Source organism: Petaurus breviceps, unplaced genomic scaffold (genome assembly GCF_028583685.1).
Source record: "Petaurus breviceps papuanus isolate PSGF00001 unplaced genomic scaffold, PetGlider_PUasm1.0 126, whole genome shotgun sequence".
In the NCBI taxonomy this organism is placed as follows: domain Eukaryota; kingdom Metazoa; phylum Chordata; class Mammalia; order Diprotodontia; family Petauridae; genus Petaurus; species Petaurus breviceps.
The window spans coordinates 54,537,100-54,557,863 of NW_027185655.1; the positions used below are offsets into that span (position 1 = coordinate 54,537,100).

General features: G+C 39.7%; 1 protein-coding gene across 1 annotated transcript in view; it reads left to right on the top strand.

Moving 5' to 3' along the window:
- The first annotated feature begins 13,356 nt into the window (after positions 1-13,356).
- LOC138167367 (caspase-3-like) overlaps positions 13,357-20,764 on the top strand; it is a 24,787-nt gene continuing 17,379 nt past the window's right edge. Inside the window, exon 1 of the mRNA XM_069096128.1 lies at positions 13,357-13,492. The gene's annotated coding sequence lies outside the window, so the exon portion shown is untranslated. The remainder of the gene's footprint in view (positions 13,493-20,764) is intronic.

The following is a 20,764-nucleotide window of genomic DNA, read 5'->3' on the forward strand; positions in this document are numbered from 1 at the left end:
TCTCCACACACTCTGGCAAGCTGGTCACGCACCCCAGGACCTCCACCTTAGACTGCAATCCAGATCCAAGCAGGTTAAAGCAAGAGCAATTACCCCTCAGACTGGTGCTTGGTCCCCCTACACTCTGCAGGCCAGGAACTGAAGCTGCCACATGGCGCTGGCTGTGCCAGGTGTCTCAGCAGCTTCTCGCCCCGGGGGCAAAAGCTGATGCATTCCCCACTACTGGTCCCAAAGTCCATACTGCACTGACCTCTTATTTGGTCCTCCGCATCTATGTGTTGATGAATCTGGAAATGGCCACAGCTGCTGGTGATTTGGAGTTCTCCAGCCAGCGGCTGCTCAGGCCCACCCTGGGGCTAACACCTCCAGCTCAGGGTGGAGGGAGGCGAGCCTGGCCTTGGCTCTTGCTGCAGGTCTGCCGGGTGGGAGGTTAGCTTCTCTGTGACATTTGTGGGTTCTGCAGCTTCAAAGTTTGTTTAGAGTCCCCTTTTTATATGGATTGGGGAAGGTGGAAGCCGGAGCAGCGAGAAGGTGCTGCTTCTACTCTGCCATCTTGACTCTGCCCCCCCAGGGCATGAAATTTCTTAAGTCTTCTATCTTCACTCCGCTTGCTCCTCATCTTTTAAAAAAAATAATTATTTTCCCCAATTACATGTAAAAACAGTTGTTAACATTCTTTTAAAGAATTTTTGAGTTCCAGATTTATTCCCTCTCTCACTCCCTTCCCCCTCATTGAGAAGGCAAGCAATTAGATATAGATGTGCAACCAGATATCCACACAGTGGATAGAGCATTGGTCCTAGAGTCAGGAAGACATCTTTATGAGTTCAAATCTGGCCTCAGACACTAACTGTGTGACCCTGGGCAAGTCACTTATCACTGCCTCAGTTCTTCATCTATAAAATGAGCTGGAAAAGAAAATGGTAAACCACTATAGTATCTTTACCAAGAAAACCCTAAAAGGGGCCAAAAAGAATTGGGCATGACTGAAAAATGATTGAACAATACACATGTGCATTCATGTAAAACATTTTCATATTAGTCATGTTGTGAAAGAAAACAATTTAAAATCTAAAAATTTTTTAAAGTTTAAAAAAATGTATGCTTAGATCCGCATTCAGACTCCATGTTTTTCTCTGGAGATGGATAGCATTTTTTTGTCCTTAAGTCCTTCAGAATTGTCTTGGATCGTTATACTGCTGAGAATGGCTAAATCATTCACACTTGATCATCATACAATACTGCTATTACTAATATTCTCCTTGTTTTGCTCATTTTCCATCAGTTCCTGTAAGTCCAGGTTTTTCTGAAAGCATTCATCAAAACCATCTATCACAAATTGTTCACCATTCTACAGCTGGCATCCTCTCACTTTCCAATTCTTTGCCACCACTACAAGAACTGATATAAATATTTTTATACATATAGGTCCTTTTCCTTTTTGTTTTTTTTTTTTTAAGATATTTGGGATATTGAACAATTTAGAAGGAGATATATCATTATATTTGTTGATATTGTTAATCACTATGTAATTAGTTATATCAACCATCATTAATAAACAACTCCCATTTATACAGTGTTTTAAAGTTTACAAAAGACTTTCCTGATGGCAGCATTCACTCGTGACTCCAAATCCCAGGCTCTTCCCTTAAGCCACAGTGAGACTTTGGTGGATTCATGATTCCATTGCTGCAGATACTTTTTCCACCAGTGGTAATTTCATCTCCTCCATATCTTCACATCCTGTGTTATACTTGTGTTTGTCTTTACATAGAAGATCCACTCAAGAGCCTGGAGGCTACCTTTAAGGTCTTGTAGAATCCAAAGAGTAACCTTGTGTCATTCAGGATGTGAGCTGCCTCTTACTCTGACTAAATGACCAGTCCAACTTTTCTGGCCTTATGTTCTCAATAATATTTTTTACCTCACTTTTAAAAAATATAAACACCTTCAGTCATAGGGCATATGCCCACCTTGTACCATTCTATTGCCCATTGTATTACTTGTCATTTTGATTCTTCTAAGATGATGGAATAATGGATAGATCTGTTATTTCATCAATAGAGGGAATTTCTAGGTGAGGAGTCTCCCTTTACCATTCCAGATGAGCATCTCCTCTTCAATTTATCATCATAGAGACTTGCCTGGTGTCATGTTGCCTCTCATACCTATCCCAAGATTTTGGAGTTCCATTATCTATTCATATTATGTTATCAAGAGAATATGGTCGTTAATGGGATTTTGTGACAGCAGTGGTCAGTTTGGCTTCATTTCCTAATTTCCTAAATATAATCCAACTCTATCTCCTCTTATCACTAATTTCTGGGTGCAGCTCATTCAGAAGGCCTATACAAGATGGATGCTAAAAATCTAATTTGATGGGTTACTTACCTAACTACATGACCGAGACTGAAAAATACGTGTAAGTCATGTTCCAGTATCCCAAGCTCTGGGCTTACACAAAACACTTTTGATCATTTTGACAAAAAAAAAAATCATGGGGTTGCTAGGTGGTGCAGTGAATAGAGCACTGGCCCTGGAGTCTGGAGGACCTGAGTTTGGATCCAGCCTCTGACACTTAACACACACACACACACACACACACACACACACACACACACAACTAGCCACGTGACCTTGGGCAGGTTGCTTAATCCCAATTACCCTCCAAAAAGCAAAAAAAAAAAAAAATCATATATTTTCAGTCATCCCCCCTCCCCATTTTTTTTCCTGAGGATTTCTGAAGAGAGTTTAAGCCTAAAAAGTATTTATAGCAGCTCTTTTTGTGGTGGCAAAGAACTGGAATTTGAGGGGATGCCCATCGACTGAGGAATAGCTGAACAAGTTGTGGTATATGGTTATAATGGAATACTATTGTGCAATAAGAGATAATGAGCAGCATGGTTTCAGGAAAACGTGGAAAGACTTACATCGGCTAATGCAAAGGGAAGTGAACAGAACCAGGAGAACATTGTACACAATTAACAGAAATATTTTATGAGGATCAACTTTGAATGACTTAAATATTCTCAGTAATACAATGATTTAAGACTATTGCAAAGGACTCACTATGAAGAATGCCATAATCTCCAGAGAAAGAACTAATGGAGTCTAAATGCAGATCAAAACATACTATTTTTCTCTTTATTTTTTATGTTTTTTCCCATTTTCTTTCACAACATGACTAATATGGAAATATATTTTGCATGATTACACACGTATAATCTATAACAGATTGCTTACTATCTCAGAAAGTAGGGAAAGAGAGAAGGAAAGGTGAGAATTTGGAACTCAAAATTTTAAAAAATGTTGAAAATTGTTTTTACATGCAATTGGAAAAAATATTTAGGAAGAAAATTAAAAAATAAAGTTTCAGTCAAGGTCTCCACAGTGAAAAAGCACTCCAATTACTATCCAAATACTAAAGGAAATAGTGCATACCGGGTTTATGGTAGCTTTTATTTTATTCCACAGATAGAATGCAGGAAACACAAAAGATGCAAGATATAATTCTCTTCCCTCACCAGGAAATCCTCCCATACCCATGAAGCTGTACCATCAACTAGATCATACACAATATGGTATTTCACCTAAAAGAAAAATGCATTTGGCATAGGTAGGCAGCTAACTCCATTCAACAGCATTCTGTCTAAACCCCATCTATTCCACAAGACCCAGACTTACCACTGTAAGGAAATGAACTTCCCAGAAGGAAATGATCTTGAATCTGTTTGAGATAGAAACTCCTTCCTTATTCTTTTCTTCCTTCCCCCCTCTACATTTTACTGTCTCCTTCAGGAAGTTTGTTTGGTTTACGAATATTCCCTCCCTGGTATCATCCTCCCTCTGGAGAACTCACCCCCATTTCTACTTGCTTCCCTTGTGAGTTTGATGTATTTCTAAAACAAAATATTTTTATGTGTATACTCCCTTCTGTATGTTTCAGATAAGATTGAAGTTCTGATGTTTTCTCCTCCCATACTTTCTTCTGTGTTTATATAGATACATAACCCCATTATCTTCTTTCTATGGTAGAATATTCCTTTTCCCTTCCCTTTTTTTTCTCTAAATACTCAATAGATGCAAAATTTATTATATTCTACAGTATTTTTTGTACTTTTTATTTAATATTTTATTTTCCCAATTACATGTAAAAAGTTTTTAACATTCATTGTTTAAAAATTTGAATTTCATATTCTCCCTTTACCCTCCATTCTGCCTCATTGAGAAGGCAAGCAATTTGATGTTATACATGGGCAGGCATACAAAACATTTTCACAAAAATCATGTTGTGAAAGAAAACAGACTAAAAAAACAAAAAAAAAAAAGAAAAGTAAAAAAAAAGTATCATTTTATTTGCATTCAGACTTCATTGGTTCTTTCTCTGTAGATAGATAGTATTTTCCATCCTAAGTCCTTTGGAATTGTGTTATGGAACTGGGAATTTAAGATCTTCCCTGCCCCTAGGCCCTTTGATAGCTTAAGTGCACCTGGAGCCTATGGAAGGAGGCTTGGTTTTCAAGAATGCCCACACCTTGGTGCTCTTGATTGGGCAGTGGGTCAAGAGAGTTGTGACATTCTCTGAGCCAGGAGAATATATAAAGCCTGATGTGAGGCTTTGTTTTGGGTCTCACTTTGAGACGTGTTGTGTGATTTCACCAGACGATACTCTGGGCAGCCGTCGAGCTCCCTGGCTTTGAAAACCCAGATGTTGGTGCTTCCCTCTCTGGTAACTGTGACTAGGTATGGATGCAATGGTCAGACAGTTGGAAGCCTGTCTGCTTGTAACTTCTGCTTGTAACTTGTTTGTATTCTCTGCAGTTCAGGGTGTTGACCTTTTTCCCCTGAACTAGGTACATGACATAGGTTTGATTAAAGCAAGATTGTTAACCCATTTTGAGTTGATTTCCTTTAGAAAAGCATATCTAAGAACCTGTGTTGGCAGCCACTCTGGGGATGCTGGGGTGCTTGCTGTTAAAAATTGCCACGGATCATTTGATTGCAGAGAATAGCTAAGTCATTCAGTTGGTCATCATACAGTATTGCTTTTGCCATGTACAATGGTTCTGCTCACTTCACTTTGTGTCAGTACATGTCTTTCCAGTTTTTCTGAGAGCATCCTGCTCATCATTTCTTTTTTTTATTTTTAAAAAATATTTATTTATTTATTTTTAGTTTTCAACATTCATTTCCACAAGATTTTGAGTTACAATTTTTTTCTCCCCATTTTTCCCCTACCCCCATGCCAAAATAGCAAGCTTACTGAATACCCCTTCCCCCAATGTGTTCTCTCTTATATCCTCCCTCATTCCTCCCCCCGCAACTTTCTAGTAGGGCAAGATGGATTTCTATACCCCAGTGCCTGTATATCTTATTTCCCAGTTGCACGTAAAAGACAAATTTCTTTTTAAACATTTGTTTTTAAAACTTTGAGTTCCAGATTTTTCCCTTCTTCCCTCCTCAACCACCCCCAGTGGGAAGATAAGCAATTCAATATAGGTTGTACATGTGTAGTTACCCAAATCATTTCCATAGTAGTTACATTGTGAAAGACTAACTGTTTCCTTCCATCCTATCCTTCTCCTTACTTATTCCATTTTCTCCTTTGACCCTATCCCTTTTAAAAAAATGTTTGCTTCTAACTACCCTTTCTCCCAATCTGCCCTTCCTTCTGTCGTCCCCCCTCTTATCCCCTTCCCCGCCTACTTTCGTGTAAGGTAAGATACCCAATTGAGTGTGTATGTTATTCCCTTCTTAAGCCAAATTCAATGAGAATAAGTTTGTCCCATTCCCTTTCACCTTTCTGCTCTTCCCCTCCATTGTAACAATTTTCTCTTGCTTCTTTTATATGAGATAATTTACCCTAATCTATCTCTCCCTTTCTCCTTCTCCCAATAAATCTGTCTCTTACCTCTTAATTTTATTTTTTAGATATCATCCCTTCATATTCAACTCATCCTGTGCCCTCTGTCTATGTAAACATGAACATACATATGCCCACACTCACATATATATTTATATACACATACACCCTCCTCTTTTCAAAAATTTTAATTTATTAATTTTTGTCCATACATTTTGAAGGTATGAAAGTTCTGAAGGTATTTTTTCTCTTCTTTCTCTATTTGAAAGTTAGCATCACATTACCTTTCCTTCCCTTTGCTCAAATAAATTTACCTTTAAATTTTCTTTGGGTTCTTGCATTTGCACTTCAAAATTCCTATACTCCTTTGGTCTTTTCTTCAGATATGCTTGTGTTAGAGCCTGACCTATATTCTGTTAGTTCAGGTTTAATTTGGGGATAATATATGAGGCACTTGTAAGTCATTGAGCAATTAACAAAAGGTTTGTTTTGTTGTAACACAGGAAGGCTGGTAACAAGAATACTGTCTTTGGTAGCTTCCATAGATGGAACTGTTCTTATCTTCATATGGAAATACATCTGGTCAATATTCCAGGGCATGATGACTTTCTTAGTCTTCAGATGTCTGCCAAGTCAGGAACCCTGACTCATGTGGGTGGGATTTTTTATACTCTTAGGTGTCCAGGAAGCTGTGTCAGAGGAGGCAGGAAACAAATTAATCCCTTTTATAGAGAAACTGGGGAGTCCTTAGTTCTGTTACAGGTTGAAAGACTTCCATTCCACTAAAAATTTGTTTTTTATCCTATGCAGAATTATACTCTGATTTATAGAGTAAGTTATGGTTCTATATTAATATTTAAATTTTTTCTACTTAGAGTAAGCTGTAAACCTTCATCTTTTGCAATATTATATTACAAAATCTCATTAATAGTAAAATCTGCAAGCAAGCAAATCTCCAAGTCTTATGTTATCTTGACTAGGGATACTTGGGACTTGAATTGCTTTCATCTGGATGCTTTCAGTTCTGGATTTTAGCTATGATATCCCTGGGTATTTTTCTTTTCTTTTTAAGCAATTGGGGTTAAGTAACTTGCTCAAGGTTACACAGCCAGTTATTTCTGGGTGTAGTGCTGAGTGTCTGAGCCCGGGATTCGATCTCCAGGTCATCCTGACACTGGAGCCGGTGCTCTTACTCGCTGTGCTACCTGGCTGCCCGCCCTGGGTATTTTTCTATTGAGTATTTTTTTGAGAAATTGGATTATTTGTATTTTCATCTTGTCCTCTGGTACTAATATGTCTAATTAAATTTCATATAAGATTTCCTCAGATACAGTGTGTAGGATTTTTTTTTAATTAAATAATGGTTCTCTGGGAGTCTGTAGCAGCAAGCACCCCAAGCGTCCTCAGGGTTTGCAGCTACCACAGGTTCTTGGATCTGCTTTGTTAAAGGAAAGCAACTCAAAATGGGTTAACAAGCTTACTTTAATCAGTCAGACATATATCGTTTACCTTGTTCAGGGGAAAAAGGTCAGCACCCCAAACTTCAAAATATACAGACAGAATTATCAAGACATTAACAGATCAAGTAGACAGCTTTCCAAACTGTCCAACCATTACATCCATACCCAGTCAACATCTGGGTTTCCACATCTGGGTTTTTCAAAGCCAGGGGACTTTCAACAATGGCTTTCCAGAATTCAGATCAAATCACAGAACACTTCTCAAAGTGAGTCCCAAAACAAAGCTACACATCAGGGCTTATATAGCCTTCTCCTGGCTCAGAGAATGTAACAACCTTTTGGACCCACTGGCCAATCAAAAAGTATCTACTGAAAAACAAGCCTCCCACCCCAGGCTCCACGTGCACTTTAGCCTAGGGGCAGGGAAGATCTTTAAAATTTACATTCTCATTACAGAGTCCAAGGATCTTAAATCATTTCTTCTTGACCAATTTCCAGGTCAATTGTTTTTTATATCAGATACTTTAAATTTCCTTTTATTTTTGTAATCTTTTTACTTTGTTCTAACATTTTCTGCTGTAATATGGAGTCACAGATTTCTCTTGGGTCTATTCTAATCTTTGGGGAGTTCTTTCCTTGTTTAAAGTTTGGCATTTTCTCTTTTAAACCATTTATTCACCTTTCAATTCTTTCCTCCAAAGCATTTATTTAATTATTTAACTCTTGCTTCTTATCTTCTAGGTGTTCATGTAATTCTTGTGGAAAATCCATTTTTCTCTTTAAATCATAGATTGCAGTTTTTATGGAGTTATTCTTGCCTATCTTGGAATGATCTTTTGAGTTACAACAATTGTTGATACTGAACATTGTTTTCTTTCTTATTCATCTCCTGTTTCTGTTCCTTTATTGAGGCTCTGTGCCAGGTTCAGGCTTTGTCTCCAGTTGTGCTTTTGGGTGAACTGATCAGCCCTGCTTCTTCTCACCCTGGGTCACCTGGGTTCCTGTGATGATGTCCATCTCCCTGGGTTAGGCCTCTTCCCATATATGAATCTTTGAGTTTTATGGCATCAGATCTTCTGGGACCATTAGTATCTCAGAACACAGTGCTAGGAATCTGACCCCAAGACATTTTCCTTTCTTTCTCAATAAGTTTTCTTTATACCTCAACCCCTGCCACTTCAACATACATATTGGTAATCCTTTAAATACCTTAACTTTCCAATTCCTTAATCTCAATTCCATGGCATACTCCTCCAGTCCATATCAGCTACACACAGAAATGGTCCTACTCATGACCTTGCCATTATTACCTGTAAGTGTTCAACTTCTATGTCCATGAACTCTGAAATTACTTTATCTGATCATAATTGGTTATCATCCTCTCTTCCTTCTGACTCCTAACCCTGTTTTTCATCACTGTGACTTTAATTCCTCCATCCCTCAGGTCTGTCCCAGGCTATTACCCCTGTATTAGGCACATGTTTCTATGTGCGTAATAACATCTCTCATATAACCAACCCCTTCCCCCTTTCTGTTGATATTGCCACTGCCCTTGTAAGAGCCCTCATCACCTCCTGCCTGAATTGTTGTAATAGCTGCCTCAAAACTCCTCACTCTGGTTGATCCTCCATTCAGCTGTCAAATTGATATTTGCAAAGCACAGATATGATCATGGCATACCACTATTGAATGAACTCCAGTGGGTCCCTATCTCCTCCAGAATTAAATATAAAACCCTCTTTTGGGCTTTCTAAATCCATTATATCCTGGCCTGTTCCTACCTTTCATCAAGGTTTCACTTGCTACCTGGGTGTCCCCTAAGACTCTTTGCCAGGCCTTCTTCTTTTCTCCCTCTATACTGTTTCATTCAGAGATCTCACAAGCTCCCATGGCTTCAATGATCATCTGCACTCTCCTCCATATGTCCTATGTTCCAGTGACATCTGCCTCCTAGATGTTCCTGTCCTTACTTAGCATTTTCTCTGGCAGTCTCCCATGTTTGGAACAATAACCCTCCTTGTCTCTATCTCCTGGCTTCCTTGGCTTTCTTTAAGTCTCATTTAAAATCCCATATTTTAGAGGAAGCTTTTCCCTGTCCTCCTTAATCTTAGTGTCTTCCCTCTGAGACCACCCCCAATTTATCCTACATATATACAACTTGTGGTTTGCAAGCTGTCTCCTCAATTAGAGTTCGAGTTCCTTAAGAGCTGAGACTGTTTTTTGCCTTTATTTGCATCCTCAGTGCTTTCCCAAGTTCATGATACATAGTAGGTACTTAAAGAAATGATAGTTGGCTGACTAGCTAACTACAGTCTCCTCTCTTTCCTAACTCAGCTCCTTGGTGAATTAGTTAAAATGTCTACTATCCTTTATACTCAAGTCCCTTGCCTTCATGTCCCTGATAATGCCATACCAAATTCTAACCTTGGATTACTCTCACCATCTGCTGAGTTTTCCTCCATTCAGATGGTACTAAATAGGGCTAGGCTAAGGAAACATAAAAATATGTTACCTGGATCTATTACAAATTTGTGTTTCATAATCTCAACTGGGTCCTCACCATGGGAAGGCAATCTTTTTATACATCCCCTAATTAATCTTCTACCCTACTCACCACAGTGGCTATTCCAAAATCTTCCATTTTTTTCTAAAACTTTTTTTGGCTCCACCTCCTTTTACCCTCTCAGCTGAGGACCTAGTCTAATATTTCTTTCTTTCTTTTTCTTTTTTAAGCAATTGGGGTTAAGTAACTTACCCAAGGTTATATGGCCTGTTCTTTTTTGTGTGGGTATAAAGTATCTGAGGCCGAACCAATCCTGGGTCCTCCCAACACTGGGGCCGGCACTCTTACTCACTGTACCACCTAGCTGCCCCCTAGTCTAATATTTCAATGGAAAAAAAAAGAATAGCTCCTCCTTCTCCCTGCCTCTTCATCTCTCATCACTCACATACCTTCCCACCCTCTCTCCTACTTCACCTCTGTTTCATGTGAAGTGGTGGCTCTTCTTGCTAAGGCAAAGGCTTTGATCCCATTTCCATCCCATCTCATCCAGAATACTGCCTCCTCTATCATCTCTACTCTCTCACTAACCTTTAGCCTCTCCCTGTCTTTCCTGATGCTTTTCTTGCTGCCTTTATACACACCCAGGTGTCTCCCATCCTTAAATTCTTACTTGATTTAGTTCTTCCTGCCTGCTTTATTTCTCTTTCCCCATGTCATTAGACTGCAAACTCCCTACAATTTCTGCCTCCACTTTTCCTTTCAGTTTCTTTTAAACCCTCTGCATTCTGGTTTCTGACCTCCACATTCAATTGAAACTACTCCCTTCAAAATTCACAATAATATCTTAATTGCCAAATCTAATGACCTTTTATTAGTCCTCATCCTTGACTTCTCTGACAACCTTTGAAACTATCAATTACCCTCTTCTCCAGTATACTTTTTCCTCTCTGGGTTTTCTTGGTATTGCATTTTCCTGGTTCTCATGTCCTTTCCTTTTCAGTTGCCTTTGCCGGATATTCATCCAAGTAATGCCCACTAATAGAGGATACCCCTAGAGCTCTCTTTTAAGTCCTCTTCTCTTCTCTCTGTATAGTTTTTTTCCTTGGTTTATGTCACAAACTCCAATGGATTCAATTATCACCTCTGTGAAGATGATTCTCAGATTTATATACCCATCCTAACCTCTCTCTTGAGCTCCATTGTCCCATAGCCAACTGCATCTTGGACATCTTGAACTGTATGCCCCGTAGACATCTCAGAATCAGCCACATGCATAACAGAAGTCATTCTCTTTACCCTAAAACCTTCTCCTCTGCTAACTTCCCTGGTATTGTTTAGATCACCACTATCCTCCCAGTCCCTCAGGTTTGTGACATGGGGTCATCGTCTGCTCCTCTCTATCTCCCACCACCTACTCCCCATATCCAATCTGTTGCCAGTTCTTATACTTTCAATCTTCAAATCATTTTCATATACATCCCCTCATATTTATTCTGGTTGCCATTGCCCTGATGCAGGTGACATGTGTAGGCTATTCTGATGGCCTGGTTATTTTCCTTGCCTCCAGCCTCCCGCCACCCCAGTCCACTTCCACTCAGCTGACAAAGTGATCTTGCTAAAGCACAAGTCTGACTGTGTCATTCCCTACCTTCATTCAATAAACTTCAGTGGCTCCCTAGTACCACCAGGATCAAATATAAAATTTTATTTGACTTTTAAAGCCCTTTACATCCTGTATACTTACGGCAAGTCAACTTTGGCCTATATCACATACAGATAAGAATATGCTGCCCTGTGAGAATTTAAACAGTAAAACAAAGTCCGGCAGCAGCAGGAAGAAACATATAAATTAGGTAAATTTATTTCACTGCATACTTCATGGGGTTGTCCCAGGCAAAGTACTTTTATTATAAACTATTAAAGCATTACATAAATAATAGCAGCATCATTCCTCCTTCAAATATATCTTCACCTAACAGTTAATAGATGTTAAGTGTTATAAACTCCAGTTTTGTCCTTTGTTGTCCAATATGAACAGTGGATGTAGAAGTAAAATGGGAGGGAATGAGGCTAGATGACAGGATGAGAAAATGGAGAACACATAAGGACTATACCTTTTTGGTTTTATCATTTCTTTTTCATTCTTGTGGCCTGGAAATATATAGAATGTTAGAAAGTTCTCTAATTCTTGATGAGGAAAGAACAACCTTTGATATACAATATAAGGTTTTCTGTTGTTCATTTGCAACATTCTCCATAATGGCAAAAACATCTGCCACTTATTTTATGCCTCACCTGCTATTAATAATCAAAGAATTGACAAAGTTATCTTTAATGTGTCTATCAAGTAAATCTTCTATTACTTTAACCTTTGTATAGGAGAGCCCTTAACGTGGCATTCCGTTCTGCTGAATTAATGCTATTTTAGAGTCAATAAACTTTTCATTTAATCATGTGATAGCAAAGATGTGGTTGGCTATAGACTATTAGTTGCAAAAGATTACCTACCCCCTCTCATATTTTCATTAAAAATACTGTCAGCCCTGCTTAGGTTGTTTTCACAACTGTCTAGTACATTGATCTATATAGCTTTTGATCTCTGAAACATTTCCCCCAGTAGTTATGTAATCCATTATTTTTCCCCCAATAGTTTGTGTGAGTCTTAACACTGTTTGCCTCCTCTTCCATGACTGTCACCATTCCTAAGGAAAGAGAAGGGTGTAGCTTTGTGTTTTTCTGTTTCATAGGTTGCCATAGCCAAAACATGCATTCCCTCATGACCTGCCTATTTTAGTGAAACTGATCTGTACCTCTTCTCTCCCACACTTTCCTTCAGCATCTCCCAAACACTGAGCTAATTCTGGCAACGAGTATGTCAACTTTATCATCTATATGTACATCCCTGGAAAGTATACTGCCAAGGTAAGTGAACTTATTCACAGTATTTAAAATCTCTCCATTTGCTGTAATTGATTGTTGCACAAATGGATGGTGTAGTGTTGACTAGTGGAGAACCTGTATGTGTGTGTGTATGTGTGTGTGTTGTTGTTAGGCTGAAGGGGCAGAGAATAAATCCATACCCTCTTGCATCTCTGCTTTAGAGGCTGCACTGAGTGCATAGACATTTCTGAACAAAACATTGCACACCAACTTTCCTTCCACTTTAGTCTTGGCTTTTAGCTTTTTCAAGTTAAATAATTTACCATCAGTGAGGTAGCTGACCTTGATGCCATTTTTATTCTCTTTGAAGATGGCTCCACCTCCTTTTACCCTCTCAGCTGAGTATCTACCCTAATATTTCATTGAAAAAAAGAATAGCTTCTTCTTCTCCCTGCCTCTTCATCTCTCGTCACACCTTCCCACCCTCTCTCCTACTTCACCTTTGACTCATTAGATGTTGTGGCTCTTCTCCTTGCTAAGGAGGATTCTGACAAGTCTTCCCAGCAATGACTAAGAGAGAGACCCCTCCCTCCCCCACGATTGCTATAAGACATCCTATTTCCCTTTCCTTTACAGAGATGGACAGTGGAGGCATCCTTGAACTCTGGGGTATAATCTCCTCTTACCATATAACCTGGATGATTTCAATCAGCTTTTGTATGAGCAGTGGACCTTCTGCCATGTAAATCTCAGATGGAATAGAATTAGCATCAGACATTTTGTCGTGTAAGTGGAGCTTAATGATGTTCAAAATCTCTTCTTCAGTTGGAAGTTTGGCTAGAGAGTTCCGACCTTAGGTATACATATGGTCACTGGCTTCAGTCTTGTTTGATGATGGTCTGTTGAGAATGCTATGGAAGTGTTCAACCCACCTGTCAGCACTGAGTAGTTGAGTTGCACCATAGGTCTTTGGCCCATAATTAGCTTTCAGGACATCATAAAAGAACTCTGGATTGTTACTATCTGTGTGCATTTCATCTACCTTCTTGCTTGACCAGGAATCCTGCCTCTAAGCTTCACTTGCAATTTGCTTTTGATGGAATTAAATGCTGCCTTTTTAGACAAGGATGAACTACCCTGAGTTTAAACAAAGTGAAGCCAAGGTAGTTTTGGGAGTGGGTTTCCTAAAAGCTGGGGGAGACTTCAGAAAGAAGACACTTGAACTGAGACACGAAGGAATCTTATCACCACACTCCAGGCTACTGGTGTCTCAGTCTTATGTTCCTCCCAAATCCAATCTATCCTCCATTCAGCTGACAAATCCATCTTCCAAAAGCTAAGGACAAACCAAGACACACCCTCACACATGCACACTCACCACATACACACACACACACTCCATCTTTCTCTGTCTGTCACTGTCTCTCTGTCTCTGTCTCTCTCTGTCTCTGTCTCTGTCTCTCTGTCTCTGTCTCTCTGTCTCTCTCTCTCTCTCTGTCTCTCTGTCTCTCTGTCTCTGACTCTCTCTATCTCTCTCTGTCTCTCTCTGTCTCTCTGTCTCTGTCTCTCTCTCTCCCTCAAGCTCCTGTCCTTAACCTGGTCCTATCCAACCTTTCCAGTCTTTCTACACCTTACTTCCCTGCACACCCTTTCCAATCCAACATCTCTGGCTATTCCTCTCATAAGAGACTCCATTTCCCAACTCAAGCCTTTTTCACTGACTGTCATCCATACCTGGAACTTCCTCCGTCCTCCTTATTCCTTTCTGGTTTTCTTGGCATCCTTCAAGTCCAACTTAAAGTCACACTTTCTTTAAGTTTTTCCCAACCCACCCTTAGATGACTGCCAATTTACCCAGTCTGCATCATGTCTGTATATAGTTGTTCACATGTTATCTTCACCATTAGACTGTGGGCTCCTAGTGAGCAGAAGTTCTTCATTGCTTTTCTCCCTATCCCCAGAACTTACTAAATGCTTGATATATTCTAGAAGACTAACTGCAGAAAATGGGTATTACAAGAGGTTGAGGCAAGGAGAGGGCTGGCATGGGGAGAACCAGTGTGAAGGAAATGGGAAACAAGATGGACTTTCCTATGTGTGGAGAACACACAGAAGTCAAAAGTTCAAAGAGGAGAAGCAATAAAGTATTACTGTAATTTGTGCTGAATGAGCCAGAGTGACCCCATTGTTTCCAGTCTTGCTTATCTTCCGGGTCGTGTTAACCAGTGTCCTGGGAGAGGTGTCAACTAGTCTGTTGGGAGAGATGGACAATGTTCCTTTGTATCACCTGCCAGTTAGCATGTAGCCACACTGTACCCACATGAGGTTTTCATCCCATCTCAATGATGTGGTAATGGGGGTGGGGGAGGGGGACCTGAGAAGCAATGGCCCATCCCTTTTTGGGAACCTGTGCCTATGAGAATTGTCTTGCTATTAAAAAGAAAAATTGTTGGGCAAAACCAAGATAGCAGTGTAGAAGCAGGAAAACTCCAGGAGTTCCCCCCATAACCACCTCAAATACCTATAAAATACAACTCTAAACAAATTTTAGAGCTACAGAATCCACAAAGTGACAGAGAGAAACAACCCTCCCTCTGAAGGCAGCCTGGCAGGCTGACAGGAAGGGTCTATTGCACCAAGCTGGGAGTGAGTCCACAGTGTTAGCCCCAGGCTGGCCCTCACCAGCAGCAGCTGGAGTGGACTTCTGGGAGAGTGGGTCACCAGCAGCTATGGCAGTTTCTGGAATTATCAACCCATAAATGCCAAAGTAAAAGGTCAGTGTGGAACTCTGTGAAACTGGCGGGGGGGGACAGAGAAGCACCATCTAGCCTCTGCCCACAGAATGAGAAGTGATGGAGGCGTGGAAGCTGTGCAGCCACTTCCACATGGCTGCTTCATAGCTCCTACCTGCATATCATAGGGGAACCAAGTGACCATTGAGAGGGTAATCACTCTTGCTTTAACCTGCTTGGATCTGGGTCGCTGTCTGGGGAGAGGTCCTGGGGTGTGTGACTAATGAGCCAGAGCTTGTGGTGTCTGGCACCCAACTAATAGCTCCAGCAGCTGCAAAAACCCCAGTGATTTGGGACAAAACTCTCCTCCCAGGAAGCAGAGTTCTACTGTGGCAAAGAGCTCAAAAGTCAAGTAATTGAGTGGCAACATGAGCAAGCAAAGGAAGCAAAGCAAGCACAGCAATAAAACCTTAGATTCCTTTTTTGGGGAAAAAAAGGATCAAAGCATGGAATGGGAGGGAACCAACAAAGTCAGAACTCCTGCACCAAAAGCTTCCAAGAAAAATATGAACTGGTTACAGGCCATGGGGGAACTCAAGAAGGTTTTTGAAAATCATGTAAGAGAAGTAGAGGAAAAATTGGGAAGAGAAATGAGAATGATGCAAAAAAAATCATGAAAAGCAAGTCAACAACCTGACTGAAGAAAATAACACCTTAAAAAATAGACTAACTCAAATGTCAAAGGAGGCTCAAAAGGCCAATGAGGCGAAGAATGCCTTAAAAAGCCAAATTTTCCAGATGGAAAAAGAATTTCAAAAGCTCACTGAAGAGAATAATTCCTTCAGAATTAGATTGGAGGAAATGGAAGCTAATGACCTTATGAGAAATCAGGATACTATTAAACAGGATATAGGATAGAGCAGATTGGGGGAGGAAGTATACCGTGGGATCACTGTTTTGGACTAGTGGGTAGGGGAAAGATGGGGAGAAAATTTGTGACTCAAAATCTTGTGAAAATGAATGATGTAAACTAAAAAGAAACATAAAATTTAATTTTAAAAAGATAATATTAAACAGATCCAAACAAATGAAAAAAAATAGAAGGCAATGTGAAATATCTCATTGGAAAAACTACTGACCTGGAAAATAGATCCAGGAGAAATAATTTAAAAATTATTGGACTTCCTGAAAGCCATGATCAAAAAAAACCTAGAAATTATCCTTCAAGAAATTCTCAAGGAAAATTGCCCTGTTATTTTAGAACCAGAGGGCAAAATAGAAATTGAAAGAATTCACTGATCACCTCTTGAAAAAGATCCCCAAAAGAAAATTCCTAGGAATATTATAGCCAGGTTCCAGAGTTCCCAGATCAAGGAGCAAATATTACAAGCAGCCAAGAAGAAACAATTTGAATATTGTGGAAACACAATCAGGATAACATAAGATCTAGCAGCTTCTACATAGATAAAAGGGTTTGGAATATGATATTCCAGAGGTCAAAGGAACTAGGATTAAAACCAAGAATCAACTACTCAGCAAAACTGAGTATAACATTTCAGGGGAAAATATGGTCATTCAATGAAATAGAGGACTTTCAAGCATTCTTGATGAAAAAAACAGAATTGAATAGAAAATTTGACATTCAAATACAAGAAGCAAGAGAAGCATGAGAAGGTAAACAGGAAAAAGAAATCATAAGGAACTTATCAAAATTGAACTATTTTCATTCTTACATGGAAAAATGATAATTGTAACTCATAAGACTTTTCTCTGCATGAGGATAGTTGAAGGGAATATAAATGTATATAGATAGATAGATAGATAGATATGTGTGTGTGTGTGTGTGTGTGTACAGACATATATCTATATAGGAGGGTATATGTGCCTATTAATACACATGTGAGTGTGTGTATATATGTGTACAGATAGACATAGACAGAGGGCACAGGATCAATTGAATAGGAAGGGATGATATTTAAAAAACAAAATTAAGAGGTGAGAGAAGAATATAATGAGAGGAGATAGGGAGAGACAGAATAGGGTAAATTATCTCATATAAAAGAGGCAACAGAAAGCTGTTACAATGGAGGGGAAGAACAGGAAGGTTAAAGGGAATGAGTCAACCTTACTGTCATTGAATTTGGCTTAAGGAGGGAATAATACACACACTAAATTGGGTATCTTACCCTGTAGGAAAGTAGGGGAGAAGGGAATAAGGGGGAGGATGATAGAAGGGAGGGCAGATTGGGGGGGGAGGATAGCTAGAAGCACACATTTTGGAAAGGGACAGGGTCAAAGTAGAAAATAGTACAAGTGGGAGGGATAGGAAGGAGGGAAATATAGTCAGTCTTTCACAGTGAATCTACTATAGAAATGTTTTGAGTAACTACACATGTACAACCTATATTGAATTTCTTATCTTCCCAGTAAGGGTGGATGATGAGGGAGGAAGGGAAAGAATCTGGAATTCAAAGTTTTAAAATCAAATGTTTAAAAAAGATGATGATTATTATTTTTTTTTACATGCAACTGGGAAATAAGATATACAGGCACTGGGTTATGGAGATCCATCTTGCTCTATTGGAAAGTTGGAGGGTGTATGGGGGAGGATATAAGAGAGTGCAGATTGGGGGAGGGGGTATTCAGTGGGATCGCTGTTTTGGGGTGGTGGGTAGGGGAAAAGATGGGGAGAAAAATCTGTAACTCAAAATCTTGTGGAAATGAATGTTGTAAACTAAAAATAAACATAACATTTTTTTTAAAAAAGAAAAATTTCTATAAAAGCAAAGTAGGGAGGAGCAGGGGGGGTTAAATCATGACCCAGCTTCCATCAAGGCCTTGTTGCCTTAAGATGATTAATAAACTCCTTTTAAGAGGGAGAGAGAGACAGAGAGACAGAGAGAGAGATTGCAAAAATCTCCTTATCTGTCAGCTTGCCAGGTTCCTGGGGACCTTCTTCTTGTGAAAGATCATAAAATCTTAGCAGCCCTGTGAAAGAAATTTCTAAATCTTGTAAAATTCTAAAATAATAAATTGGTTTACTGAAAAACTGAGATCCCCTCCTCCATCACAAACACTCGCTACTAAAGTGTAGGGTGGGGGATGTACAGTTTTGTTTATAGAAGTGATTTATATGATCATTTGTAATTATGACATTACAAAACCCCAAAATATTATATATTGAAGTTACCTCCTGAGCCACCTTAATCTAAATAAACTCATTTTAAAGATTTACATTATTTTAGAGGCTTATAGTAAGTAGTCAGTGGTTTTGCTTTTTTTTTGTTTTTCAAAATTAAAAATTAATTAATCAGTACAAGACAATCCTGATAAGCACAGGTTTCCAAAATGAGATAGGCCAAAGTATCTTCCCCATTGCCTCACAGAAGGGAAATGAGATTAGAGATAAGGGGGATGCTGTGGGATGAAAAGGCTTGTGGCTAAGTGCTGACAAGCAGGTGTATGGGGTATTGAGGACTAGCACCTCAGGTGTGTGGCCTTGCCAACCCCCTTTCAAGGCTGTTCATTCATTTCTGGTGTCCGACTGGTGACCCAACTCTCCCTGTGGCTCCAAGAAGTTGTAGCATGCTCAGCACTCTGTTAAAACCCTCTCAACTGATGAACGAAACCAGATTTAGGGTACTTAACAGGTCTCATCCATTGAGTTAGGGGGATGTTTACCTTGCATATGTGAAGACTTTTGCCCAGGCAGAGTGGTCAAATGAGAACAATTTGTTCCAATGGCCATGAAGGTAGCTGAAGCGGGTACCGTGGAATGCTTAGAGCTCGGTCAGACAGAAGATGCCAACACCATCTTGGGCCAACATCAGTTGCCTTGACTCTTGCCACTGAACTTTGATGGCTCTGGAAGAGAGATTGAGGTTGACAATTCTGCCTCACTTAAATCCAATTCACTTACAAGTCAAGACATCATCTTGCAATATCATTGGTCCTCTTTGAAAATGAAGTGCAACAACTGCAGGTTTTTAAAAAAAAAACCAGAGGACAAAGGGATGGGATTGAACTATGTGTTGCTTTTCCCAACAGAGTGTTTGACACTATCAGAAGAAAAACAAGAATAGAAAAAAATTGGGTCATTCAGAATGACTCAGAATAAGTTTAGTGTGATATTGGAAGAGTTTGTAAAGGCCATGTTGTAAAGTGCCCTAAATGTCAAATAGGGCATCTATGTTTGATCCTAGAGAAAATAGACAGTTGAATGGTGTGTGTGTGTGTGTGTGTGTGTGTGTGTGTGTGAGAGAGAGAGAGAGAGAGAGAGACAGAGACAGAGACAGAGACAGAGACAGAGACAGAGAGAGACAGAGAGGGAGAGAGAGAGACAGAGAGAGAGACAGAGACAGAGAGAGACAGAGGGATACAGAGAGAGAAGAGAGTAACAGAGACAGAGTCAGAGAAGAAAGGAGAGATGGGTGAGTTAAAAAAAAAACACAGAAAGAGGGTGGTATTGATAGAGAGGAAAGGAAGAGAGTAGGAGAGAGGAACAGAATTCGCCTAATGATAAAATAGGAACAAAAATTCACTGAAGAAAAGAACTCCTTAAAAAGCAGAACAGGCCAAATGGAAAAGGAGGCAAAAAATTCACTGAAGAAAAGAATTCCTTAAGAACCAGAATTGGCCAAATAAAAAAAGAGGTATAAAAGTTCACTGAATGTTATAATTCATTAAAAATTAGAATCGGCCAAGTGGAAGCTGACTCCATGAAACATCAAGAAACAATAAAACAAAGTCAAAAGAGTGAAAAATAGAAGAAAATGTGAAATATTTCATTGGAAAAACAAATGACTTGGAAAACAGATCCAGGAGAGATAAATTAAGAATTATTGGACTACCTGAAAACCATGATCAAAGAAAAAGCCTCCGCATTGTATTTCAAGAAACAAAAGTTGATTGATTAGCTGCAAAGGGGCAAGGCTTAAACTTTCTCTGTGTGGAAGTGTGATGGGGTTGAGGAGTAGGGGAGGCTACCTTGGAATCATAAGGTTGGGGGGAAGGGCTTGTCTTTCATGAGAGAGGCAGGTAGAGAGCTTAGGTCCTCCCTGCAGAGAGTGGTGGGCGGGGCTCTACCTGGGCATGACAGATGGGGCGAGGCTTAGCCCATCTCTCAGGTGGTGCTATAGTACCTCTGCTTGTAGCTGTGGAGCACAGACTCTGGACTTGAAGGGTCATTTTGTGGTAAGTGAGGCATTCACCAACCCCCTTTCCCCTTTATGGGATCCTCTAACGGGAGCTCCCTTGTGCCTTCTCTTCTACCTTCCCAGTGCTACTCTGTGTGTGTGTGTGTGTGTGTGTGTGTGTGTGTGTGTGT